We start from the raw sequence: 12,513 nt of genomic DNA, 5'->3' as shown, positions 1-12,513 counted from the left end.
TTACTTATGCAAATTTCTGCAACCGGCTTGTATTTCTTCTCTGAAAATGGGATTTTCTTTTCTGTAGTATTGTCAGGCTGCAAATTTTCCGATCTTTTTATGCTCTGCTTTCCCTATAAAACTGAATGCCTTTAACAGCACCCAAGTCACATCTTGAATGTTTTGCTACTTAGAAATTTATTCTTCCAGATACTCTAAATCATCTCTCTCAAGTTCAAAGTTCCACACATCTCTGGGGCAGGGGTAAAATACTGTTAGTCTATTTGCTAAGACATAATGAGTCACCTTTGCTCCAGTTCCCAACAAGTTCCTCATTTCCACCTGAAACCACCTCAGCCTGGACTTTGTCGTCCATGTGAGTATCAGCATTTTGGGCAAAGCCATTCAACAAGTCTCTAGGAAGTTCCAAACCTTCTCATACGGTCCTGTCTTCTTCTGAGCCCTCCAAACTGTTCCAGTTTCTGCCTGTTACCCAGTTCCAAAGTTGCTTTCACATTTTCAGGTGTCTTTTCAGCAGTGCCTACTCTACTGATAACAATTTACTGTATTAGTACATTTTCATGCTGCTGATAAAGACATACCTGAGACTGGGAAGAAAAATAGGTTTAATGAACTCACAGTTCCATATTCCTGGGGAGGCCTCACAATCATGGCAGAAGGCAAAAGGCACTTCTTACCTGGTGGCAGCAAGAGAGAATGAGAGAGAAGCGAAAGTGGAAACCCTTTACAAAACCATCAGATCTCATGAGACTTATTCACTACCACAATTATAGTATGGGTGAAACTGCCCCCATGACTCGGAGGGTCTCGCACCAAGTCCCTCCCACAAAATGTGGGAATAAGGGAGTACAATTCAAGATGAGTTTTCAGTGGGTACACAGAGCCAAACCATATCAGACTGGTCAAATTGAGGAAGTTCCCTTCTATTTTTATTTTGCAGTCTATTTATCATGAATGGGTATTAAATTTCATTGAGTGGTTTTAGCTCATTTATTGAGATAACATATTTCTCCTTTTTTCTATTAATGTGGTGAGTTATCCTAACTGATATCTGTACCAAACTTGTATTGTTAGTCATGTTGTTTGGCTCCTTTTATATATTATTAGATTTGGGTTACTAGCATTTTATTTAGATTTTTTTTCATCTATATTCATGAATAAAATTGTAATTTTTCTTTCTTGTAGTATTCTTACAGGATTTTGCTGTCAGATTATGCTTGCCGGCCGGGCATGGTGGCTCAAGCCTGTAATCCCAGCACTTTGGGAGGCCGAGACAGGCGGATCATGAGGTCAGGAGATCGAGACCATCCTGGCTAACATGGTGAAACCCCGTCTCTACTAAAAAATACAAAAAAAATAGCTGGGCGAGGTGGCAGGCGCTTGTAGTCCCAGCTACTCGGGAGGCTAAGGCAGGAGAATGGTGTAAACCCAGGAGGCGGAGCTTTCAGTGAGCCGATATCCGGCCACTGCACTCCAGCCTGGGGGACAGAGCGAGACTCCATCTCAAAAAAAAAAAAGAAAAAGATTATGCTTGCCTTAAAAAACAAGCTAACTATCATTGTCTGCTCTCTGAAAGTGTTTGTATAGGATTGATTTTTTTTTTTGTCCTTAAATGTTTAGGAGAATTTATTAGTTGGGGACCATCTGGGCCTGGCATTTTTTTGAGGATTAATTTTAAAAAATTTTTGGTTATTTACATTGTGATTGGTAAGTATATTTGTCAACTCAACTTGGTCATAGAGTGCTCAGATACTGGTCAAATATTTTTCTGGGTGTTTCTGGGAGAATATTTTTAATTATGATTGACATTTAAATCAGTAGACTAAGGAAAGCAAATTGTCCTCTGTAATGTGGTGGGCCTCATCCAATCAGTGGAAGGCATGAATAGAACAAAAAGGCTTACCCTCTCTGAATAAAATAAAATTCTCCTGCCTGACTGCCTTCAAACTAGGACATTAGCTTTTTCCTGCCTTTGGACTTGCACTGAAACATTGGCTACTCCTGAGTCCCAAGCCTGCCTGCTTTCAGAATGGAACCACATTATCAAGTATAACTGGCTCTCCTGGGCCTCTTGCTTGCCAACTCACCATGCAAATCTTGGGATTTGCCGGCCTCCATAATATATAGATAGATATGGCCTATTAGTCTTATTTCTCTGGAGAACCCTTCCTTACTCATACAATTGGATATAGGAATATTCAGATACTCTATTTCTTTCAGCGTCATTGTTGACAGGTTATGTTTTTCTGTCAATTTGCCCATCTTATTTGATTTTTCAACTTACTGGCAAAAACTTAATAATGCTATCTTATGTATTTGTAACAACTGAAGAAACTGTAGTAATGCTCACATTTTACAAGTAGTATTAGAAATTCTCTCTCTCTGCCTGGGTGTGGTCAAATAATTATCTATTATAGGCTCAGGCCTATAATCCCAACACTTTGGGAGGCTGAGATAAGTGAATTACTTGAGCCCAGGAGTTGGAGACCAGCCTGAGCAACATGCCAAAACCCTGTCTCTATGAAAAATACAAAAAATTAGCCAAAGGTGGTACCTGGTGCCTGTAATTCCAGCTACCTAGGTGGCTGAGGTGGGAGAGTCACCTGAGCCTGGGAGGCTGAGGCTGCAGTGAGCTCTGATTGTGCCACTACCCTCAAGCCTAGGCAACAGAGTAAGACTCTGTCTCAAAAAAAAAAAAAAAAAAGAGAAAAGAAAAAAGAAATCCTCTATCTTTATCATCCATCTTTGCAGAGGTTTAGCCTTCTTATTAAGCATTTAAAATAACCAAATTTCATGCTCGTTTATTCCAATTATTGAGCATATCTTACTATTTTATTATTTTTAGTAAATTTATGTTATTTACTTCCTTCTACCTTTTGGAGTTCTATTTGGTACTTTTTCTTTAACTTTTGAAGTAAATACTTAGTCATTGATATTTCAGCCTTTGTTTTTTGAATATGCACTAAAAGCTAGAAACATAGCTGTAAGTTTTATTTAAGCATAGCCATAGGCTATATTTCTCTTTAAACATAGTTTTAGCTACATTCCATGAGTTTTTACATGTTTTATTTTTATTATACTTTAGTTCAAAATATTTTCTAATTTTTTTATTACGACTTCACCTTTGACCAGTGAATTATATGTAAATACACTTTTTTAAATTTCTGGGCATTGGTGCTTTTCTAATTTTTTTTAATTGCTATTTTTTACTTCAAACTGCTTTTTTTTAAAATTATTATTATACTTTAAGTTCTAGGGTACATGTGCACAACGTGCAGGTTTGTTACATATGTATACATGTGCCATGCTGGTGTGCTGCACCCATTAACTCGTCATTTACATTAGGTATATCTCCTAATGCTATCCCTCCCCCCTCCTCCCTCCCCACTGTAGGACCCGGTGTGTGATGTTCCCCTTCCTGTGTCCAAGTGATCTCATTGTTCAATTCCCACCTATGAGTGAGAACATGCGGTATTTGGTTTTCTGTTCTTGCGATAGTTTGCTGAGAATGATGGTTTCCAGCTGCATCCATGTCCCTACAAAGGACACGAACTCATCCTTTTTTTATGGCTGCGTAGTATTCCATGGTATATATGTGCCACATTTTCTTAATCCAGTCTGTCACTGATGGACGTTTGGATTGGTTCCAAGTTTTTGCTATTGTGAATAGTGCCGCAATAAACATACGTGTGCATGTGTCTTTATAGCAGCATGATTTATAATCCTTTGGGTATATCCCCAGTAATGGGATAGCTGGGTCAAATGGTATTTCTAGTTCTAGATCCTTGAGGAATCGCCACACTGTTTTCCACAATGATTGAGCTAGTTTACAATCCCACCAACAGTGTAAAAGTGTTCCTATTTCTCCACATCCTCTGCAGCACCTGTTGTTTCCTGATTTTTTAATGATTGTCATTCTAACTGGTGTGAGATGGTATCTCATTGTGGTTTTGATTTGCATTTCTCTGATGGTGAGTGATGATGAGCATTTTTTCATGTGTCTGTTGGCTGTATGAATGTCTTCTTTTGAGAAGTATCTGTTCATATCCTTTGCCCACTTTTTGATGGGGTTGTTTGTTTTTTTCTTGTAAATTTGTTTGAGTTCTTTGTAGGTTCTGGATATTAGCCCTTTGTCAGATGAGTAGATTGCAAAAATTTTCTCCCATTGTGTAGGTTGCCTGTTCACTCTGATGGTAGTTTCTTTTGCTGTGCAGAAGCTCTTTAGTTTAATTAGATCCTATTTGTCAATTTTGGCTTTTGTTGCTATTGCTTTTGGTGTTTTAGACATGAAGTCCTTGTCCATGCCTGTGTCCTGAATGATATTGCCTAGGTTTTTAGACAGACTTTTTAAGCTTAATTTCACTGTGGTCGGGGAATTTGCTGTTATTTCAATTCTTTGAAATTTGTAGAGACGTATTTTATGGCCCAGTGTAGTTCAATTTGTAAATAATTCAAAAACACTTGAAACTAAAGTATATTCTGCAGTTTTGGCATCGAGTTTCCAAGATACAAGTTCAATTTTGTAAGTCATATTGTTTAAATTGTCTGTATTCTTGTTAATCTTGTATGCTTCTTCAATCTGTTACTGACAGAAGTGTGATAAAATTTCCCCTTTGTCTATTTCTCCTCTTACTTCTGTTAATATTTTCTTTATAAATTTTAAAGATATGATCATGAGTGCTTATAAATTAATAGTTATTGTATGTGAAATATTAAAAATCTTCAACTATAATTGTCTTTTTTTCTTTAAGTTTTATTTGGAATACATTTTTCATATATTATGGGCCTCTGTTGTTAGCTGTGTATGTGTTTATATTTGTTATATCTTCCTAAACTTTTGATCTTTTATCATTATGAGATGTCTCATTTGTCTCTAGTAATAGTTCTATTTTCTCTGATGTTAATATAGTTACCTCAGCTTTCTTACACTAAGAAAGTATAAGAAAATGGGTGCAATCCATTTTCACTCATTTTCATCTGTTTTTCAGTTTTCTTATACTGAGAAAGTATAAGCATGGCTCTCTTGGGTCTACTATTTGATAATGCTACTGCATTGTCTTCTGGGTTTTATTATTTCTATTGCAAAGTAAGATGGGTTGTTTGGTTTTTTTTTTCTGCTTTTTGTTGTTGTGCAGTCTTTCTTTTTTGCCTTTTTGATAGTATTTTTTTTCTCTAGCTGTTTTTAAATTTTCCTCTTTGTCTTGGTTTTTAACAGTTTTACAGTGATGTGCCTAGGTGTGTTTTTCTTTGCATTTATCCTTTTTTTTTTTTTTTTTTTTTTTTTTTTGGTACCATCTGCTGAATCTGTCACTTGAAAATTTATGACCATTCTCTTTTCAGTTATTCCTTTTGCTTCATTCTGTCTCAGCCAAACTTTTTCCAGAGTGATTTTAGCATTTGACATTTCCAGTAAAAGTAAAAATGTTGTTACAGTATTTTAGTCATTCAGGGTAAGTGTATAACAATCTCATTGTGGTTTCAATTTGCATATCCCTAATAGCTAACGATGTTAAGTGTCTTTTTATGTGCTGATATTCCATTTGTAGATTCTCTTAAATCTTTTTATATCATTTGCCCATGTCCTAATTAGATTTTTTTTTTTCTGTTAGTTTCTGAGAATTCTTTATATATTCTAGATACTATTCTTTCTTGGTTATATTGTGTGCAAATATGTTCTCCCAATCTGCAGCTTGTTTTTACATCCTTTCAATAGTATCTTTCACAGAAGAAATGCTTTTAATTTTGATGAAATCCAGTTTACCAATTATCTCTTTTATGAATTGTGCCATTGGTTTCAAACCTAAGAATTGCCTAACTCTAGATCCTGAAGATTTTCTTCTGTGTTATTTCTTAAAGTTTTACAGTTGTACTATTCACAGGTAATCAATTTTCCATTTTGAGTTTATTTTTGTATGAAGTGTGAGAATTAAGGCAAGGAATTTTACCCTACTATGGAGGCCCAATTGATTCAGCACCATTTGTTGAAAAGGCTATCCTTTCTCCATGGAATTGGTATGGCACTCTTGTCAACTCTCAGTTGGGCATAAAGACATGCATTGCTTAATGCTGGGGATGCATTCTGAGAAATACATCATCAGGCAATCTTGTTGTTGTGCAAACTTACATAAACCTAGATGGTATAGTCAAGTAAATCTTGGGCTATGTGGTATAGCTTAGTGCTCCTAGGCTACAAACTTGTATAGCGTGTTACTGTACTGAATACTCTTGGCAATTGTAACACAATAATAATTATTTATGTATCTAAACATATTTAATCATGGAAAGGGTACAATAAGAATGTGGTATAAAAGACAGAAAATGGTACACCTGTATAGAGCACTTACCATTAATGGAGCTTGTAGGACCTGAAGGTGCTCTGGGTGAGTTAGTAAGTGAGTGGTGAATGAATATGAAAGTTTAGGACATTATTATACACTACAGTAGACTTTATAAACACCGTACATTTAGGCTACACTAAATTTATCTTAAAATATTTTTATTTAATAATAAATTAACCTTAGTTTATTGTAACTTTATTACTTTATAAAATTTTAATTTTTTTAACTTTTTTACTCTTATTTAATAACACTTAGCATAAAAAATGCATTGCCCAGTTGTATAATAATATTGTCTTTATATCCTTATTCCATAATCTTTTTATTTATTTTTAATTAATTACATTTTTTTTTTTTTTTTTTTTTTACTTTTTATACTTTTTTGTTAAAAAACTAAGACACAAACACAAACATCAGCCTAGACCTACAAAGGGTCAGGGTCATCAGGAAGTCAATAAGTGATAGAAATTTTCAGCTCTTTTGTAATCTTATGGACCATCGTCATATATGCAGTCCATTGTTGATAGAAATGTTGTTTGCAATGAATTACTGTATTTGTATGGGTCTCTGTTTTTTATCTATTCTGTTTCATTGATCTATATGTCTATCCATCCAATAAAAATCTTGATTACTTTAGCTACATAATAAGTCTTAAAATTTGGTGTACTGATTTCGTCCATTTTCTTCATTACTTTCAAAATTATTTTAACTAGCTTATTTGCCTATCAATATAATTTTAAAATAATTTTGTCATGGGATCTAATTAAAGAACTTCTGCATAGCGAAGGAAATGATCAACAGAATAAACAGACAACCTACAGAATGGGAGAAAATTTTTGCAAGCTGTGTATCTCACAAAGGTCTAATATCCAGCATCTATAAGGAACCTAAACAGATTTACAAGAAAAAAAATTAGAAAGTGGGCAAAAAACATAAACAGACAATTCTCAAAAGAAAACATACATGCAGCCAACAATCATATGAAAACACAGCTCAACATTGCTGATCATTAGAGAAATAAAAATTAAAACCACAATGAGATACCATCTCACACCAGTCAGAATGGCTATTATTAAAAGGTCAAAGATAACAGATGCTGGCGAGGTTGTGGAAAAAAGGAATGCTTATACGCTATTGGTTCAACCATTGTGGAAGACAGTGTGGTGATTCCTCAAAGACCTAAAAACACAAATACCATTTGACCCAGCAATCCCATTACTGGGTATATACCCAAAGGAATATAAATCATTCTGTTATAAAGACACAAGCACACATATGTTCATTGCAGCACTATTCACAATAGCAAGAACATGGAATTAACCTAAATGTCCATCAATGATAGACTGGATAAAGAAAATGAGGTACATATACACAATGCAATACTATGCAGTCATAAAAAAGAATAAGCTGGAAGCCATTATCCTTAGCAAACTAATGCAGAAACAGAAAACCAAATACCACATGTTCTTACTTATAAGAGGGAGCTAAATGATGAGAACACATGGACACATAGAAGGGAACAACTCACACTGAGACCTATTGGAGGGTGGTGGGTTGGAAGAGGGAGAGGATCAGGAAAAATAACTAATGGTTACTAGGCTTAATCCCTGGGTGGTGAAATAATCTGCATAACAAACCCCCTTGACACATGTTTACCTATGTAACAAACATGAACATGTACCCCGAACTTAAAAGTTAATAATAGTAATAATAAGCCAGATGTGGTGGCTCAATCCTAGCACTTTGGGAGGCTGAGGCAGGCAGATCACTTAAAGTCAGGAGTTCGAGACCAGCCTGGCCAACCTGGTGAAACCCTGTCTCTATTAAAAATACAAAAATTAGCCAGGTGTGGTGGCAGTCGCCTGAAATCGCAGCTACTCAGGAGGTTGAGAGAAAAGAATCACTTGAACCCGGGAGGCAGAGGTTGCTGTGAGCCAAGATCATACCACTGCACTGCAGCTGACTGATAGAGTGAGACTCCGTCTCAAAAATAATAAATAAATAAAAATTTTAAAAAAATAATAATTTTGTCTACATCTAAAAGAAAATCTGGCTGGTATTTTGATAGGAATTGTGTTTAATGTGTATATAATTTAGGGGAGGATTGACATTTTTACTGTATTTTGATACAATGATAATTGACATACTATACATTACTATATCTTTATTATATTTATTCATTCAAATCACAATATCTCTTTACTTTTATTTAATTCTTTAATTTTATCAACACTTTGTATTTTTTAACAGACAAATACTATACATGTTTTGTTACATTTACACCTATTTCATTTTCTTTCAGCAATTATAAATGGTATTGCATTTTATTTATTTTTATTATTATACTTTAAGTTCTGGGATACATGTGCAGAACGTGCAGGTTTGTTACATAGGTATACACATGCCATGGTGGTTTGCTGCACCCATCAACCCATCATCTACATTAGGTATTTTCCTAATCCTACCCTCCCCTAGTCCCCCACGCCATAACAGGCCCTGGTTTGTGATGTTCCCCTCCCTGTGTCCATGTGTTCTCATTGTTCAGCTCCCACTTATAAGTGAGAACATGCGGTGTTTGGTTTTTTGGTCCTGTGTTAGTTTGCTGAGAATGATGATTCCCAGCTTCATCCATGTCCCTGCAAAGGACATGAGCGCATCCTTCTTTATGGATGCATAGTATTCCATGATGTATATGTGCCACATTTTCTTTATCCAGTCTATCATTGATGGGCATTTGGGTTGGTTCCAAGTCTTTGCTGTTGCGAATAGTGCTGCAATAAATGTACGTGTTCATGTGTCTTGATAGTGGAATGATTTATAATCCTTTGGGTATATAGCCATAATGGGATTGCTGAGTCAAATGGTATCTCTGGTTCTAGGTCCTTGAGGAATCACCACACTGTCTTGCATAACGGTTGAACTAATTTACACTCCCACCAACAGTGTAAAAGCATTCCTGCTTCTCCACATCCTCTCCAGCATCTGTAGTTTCCTGACTTTTTAATGATCGCTATTCTGACTGGGGTGAGATGATATCTCATTGTGGTTTTGATTTGCATTTCTCTAATGACCAGTGACGATAAGATTTTTTTCAAATGTTTGTTGGACACATAAATGTCTTCTTTTGAGAAGCGTCTGTTCATATCCTTCACCCACTTTTTGATGGGGTTGCTTGTTTTTTTCATGTAAATTTGTTTAAGTTCTTTGTAGATTCTGAATCTTAGCCCTTTGTCAGATGGATAGATTGCAAAAATTTTCTCTAGGTTGCCTGTTCACTCTGATGATAGCTTCTTTTGCTGTGCAGAAGCTCTTTAGTTTAATTAGATACCATTTGTCAATTTTGGCTTTTGCTGGAATTGCTTTTGGTGTTTTAGTCATGAAGTCTTTGCCCATGCCTATGTCCCCAATGGTATTGCCTAGGTATTGCCTACCTTCAAGGGTTTTTATGGTTTTAGGTCTTACGTTTAAGTCTTTAATCCATCTTGAGTTAATTTTTGTATAAGGTGTAAGGAAGGGATCCAATTTCAGCTTTCTGCATATGACTAGACAGCTTTCCTAACATCATTTATTAAATATGGAATCCTTTCCCTATTGCTTGTTTTCATCAAGTTTGTCAAACATCAGATGGTTGTAGGTGGGTGGCGTTATTTCTGAGGCCTCTTTTCTGTTCTATTGGTCTATATATCTGTTTTGATACCGGTACCATTCTGTTTTGGTTACTGTAGCCATGTAGTATAGTTTGAAGTCAGTTAGCGTGATGCCTCCAGCTTTTTTCTTTTTGCAGGATTGTCTTGGCTATATGGGCTCTTTTTTGATTCCATATGAATTTAAAGTAGTTTTTTCTAATTCTGTGAAGAAAGTCAATGGTAGCTTGATGGGGATGGTATTGAATCTATAAATTACTTTGGGCAGCATGGTCATTTTCACAATATTGATTCTTCCTATCCATGAGCGTGGAATAATTTTCCATTTGTTTGTGTCCTCTCTTATTTCCTTGAGCAGTGGTTTATAGTTCTCCTTGAAGAGGGCTTTCACATTCCTTGTAGGTGTTTTTTCTTTTCTTTTCTTTTCTTTTTTTTTTGAGACAGAGTCTCACTCTGTTGATCAGGCTGGAGTGCAGTGGTGCACTCTCGGCTCACTGCAAGCTCCGCCTCCCGGGTTCATGCCCTTCTCCTCCCTCAGCCTCCCAAGTAGCTGGGACTACAGGTGCCCGCCACCTTGCCCGGCTAATTTTTTGTATTTTTAGTAGAGACAGGGTTTCACCGTGTTAGCCAGGATGGTCTCCATCTCCTGACCTCGTGATCCACCCGCCTCAGCCTCCCAAAATGCAGGATTAGAGGCGTGAAACGTCTGTGCCCGGCCTCCTTGTAGGTTTTATTCCTAGGTCCTTTATTCTCTTTGTAGCAACTGTGAATGGGAGTTCACTCATGATTTGGCACTGTTTGTCTATTATTGGTATATAGGAATGCTTGTGATTTTTGCACATTGATTTTGTATCCTGAGACTTTGCTAAAGTTGCTTATCAGCTTAAGGAGATTTTGGCCTGAGATGATGGGGTTTTCTAAATATACATTCAGGTCATCTGCAAACAGAGACAGTTTGACTTCCTCTCTTCCTGTTTAAGTACATTTATTTCTTTCTCTTGCCTGATTGCCCTGGCCAGAACTTCCAATACTATGTTGAATAGGAGTGGTGAGAGAGGGCATCCTTGTCTTATGGCAGTTGTCAAAGGGAATGCTTCCAGCTTTTGCCCATTCAGTATGATATTGGCTGTGGGTTTGTCATAAATAGCACTTATTAGTTTGAGATACATTCCATCAATACCTAGTTTATTGAGAGTTTTTAAGCATAAAGGGGTGTTGAATTTTATCAAAGGCCTTTTCTGCATCTATTGAGATAATCATGTGGTTTTTGTCGTTGGTTCTGTTTTTGTGGTGGAGTATGTTGATTGATTTGCATGTTGAACCAGCCTTGCATCCCAGGATGAAGTCAACTTAATCGTGGTGGGTAAGCTTTTTGATGTGCTGCTGCATTCAGTTTGACCGTATTTTATTGAGGATTTTTGCATCGATGTTCATCAGGGATACTGGCCTGAAATGTTCTTTTCTTGTTGTGTCTTTGCCAGGTTGTGGTATCAGGATGATGCTGACCTCATAAAATGAGTTAGGGAGGAGTCCCTCTTTTTCTATCGTTTAGAAGTTTCAGAAGGAATGGTACCAGCTCCTCTTTGTACCTCTGGTAGAATTCGACTGTGACTCCATCTGGTCCTTGGCTTTTTTTGGTTGGTAGGCTATTAATTACTGCCTCAATTTCAGAACTTGTTATTGGTCTATTCAGGGATTTGACTTATTCCTGGTTTAGTCTTGGGAGGGTGTATGTGTCCAGGAATTTATCCAGTTCTTCTAGATTTTCTAGTTTATTTGCATAGACGTTTTTATAGTATTCTGTGATGGTAGTTTGTATTTCTGTGGGATCAGTGGTGATATCCCATTTATCATTTTTTATTGTGACTATTTGATTCTTCTCTGTTTTCTTCTTTATTAGTCTGGCTAGTGGTTTATGTATTTTGTTAATCTTTTCAAAAAACCAGCTCCCAGATTCATTGATTTTTTGAAGAGTTTTTCGTGTCTCTATCGCCTTCAGTTCTGCTCTGATCTTAGTTATTTCTTGTCTTCCACTAGCTTTTAAATTTGTTTGCTCTTGCTTCTCTAGTTCTTTTAATTGTGATGTTAGGGTGTCAATTTTAGATCTTTCCTGCTTTCTCCTGTGGGTATTTACTGCTATAAATTTCCCTCCAAACACTGCTTTAGCTGTGACACAGAGATTCTGGTACTTTGTGTCTTTGTTCTCATTGGTTTCAAAGAATTTATTTATTTCTGCCTTAATTTCACTATTTACCCAGTAGTCATTCAGGAGCATGTTGTTCAGTTTCCATGTAGTTGTGCGGTTTTGAGTGAGTTTCTTAATCCTGAGCTCTAATTTGATTGTACTGTGGTCTGAAAGACTGTTTGTTATGATTTCTGTTCTTTTGCATTTACTGAGGAGTGTTTTACTTCCAATTATGTGGTCAATTTTAGAATAAGCGCAGTGTGGTGCTGAGAAGAATGTATATTCTGTTGATTTGGGGTGGAGAGCTCTTTAGATGTCTATTAGGTCCACTTGGTCCAGAGCTGAGTTC

Source organism: Macaca fascicularis, chromosome 6, assembly GCF_037993035.2.
Source record: "Macaca fascicularis isolate 582-1 chromosome 6, T2T-MFA8v1.1".
NCBI classification, from domain to species: Eukaryota; Metazoa; Chordata; class Mammalia; order Primates; family Cercopithecidae; genus Macaca; species Macaca fascicularis.
The sequence above is the reverse complement of the archived record's forward strand: the minus strand, read 5'-3'. Positions refer to the sequence as shown.